The sequence below is a fragment of the Passer domesticus genome, unplaced genomic scaffold, assembly GCF_036417665.1.
Source record: "Passer domesticus isolate bPasDom1 unplaced genomic scaffold, bPasDom1.hap1 HAP1_SCAFFOLD_229, whole genome shotgun sequence".
NCBI lineage: Eukaryota > Metazoa > Chordata > Aves > Passeriformes > Passeridae > Passer > Passer domesticus.
The window spans coordinates 55,138-55,457 of record NW_026990008.1 but is presented as its reverse complement, the minus strand read 5'-3'; positions in this window follow the sequence as shown (position 1 = coordinate 55,457).

Genomic DNA, 320 nt, shown 5'->3' with positions numbered 1-320 from the left:
AAATCCTCCCCAAACCCAGCCCCAAATCTTCCAAATCCACCCCAAATCCTCATCCCCAAACCCAGCCCCAAAACCCCCGCCCCAAATCCCCGCACAAACCTCCCCAAAATCCCCTTCCCTGAGCCCCCTCCCCAAAATCCCCCCTCCCCAAAATCCCCCTCCCCAAAATCCCCCTCCCCAAAATCCCCTTCCCTGAACCCCCTCCCAAAATCCCCCTTCTCCAACTCCCCCCAAACCTCAATCCCCCCAGCCCCCTCCCCCAACCCCCCAGACCCCTCCTCCCCAACCCCAGCCCCCTCCCCCCGGCCCCTCCCCCACCT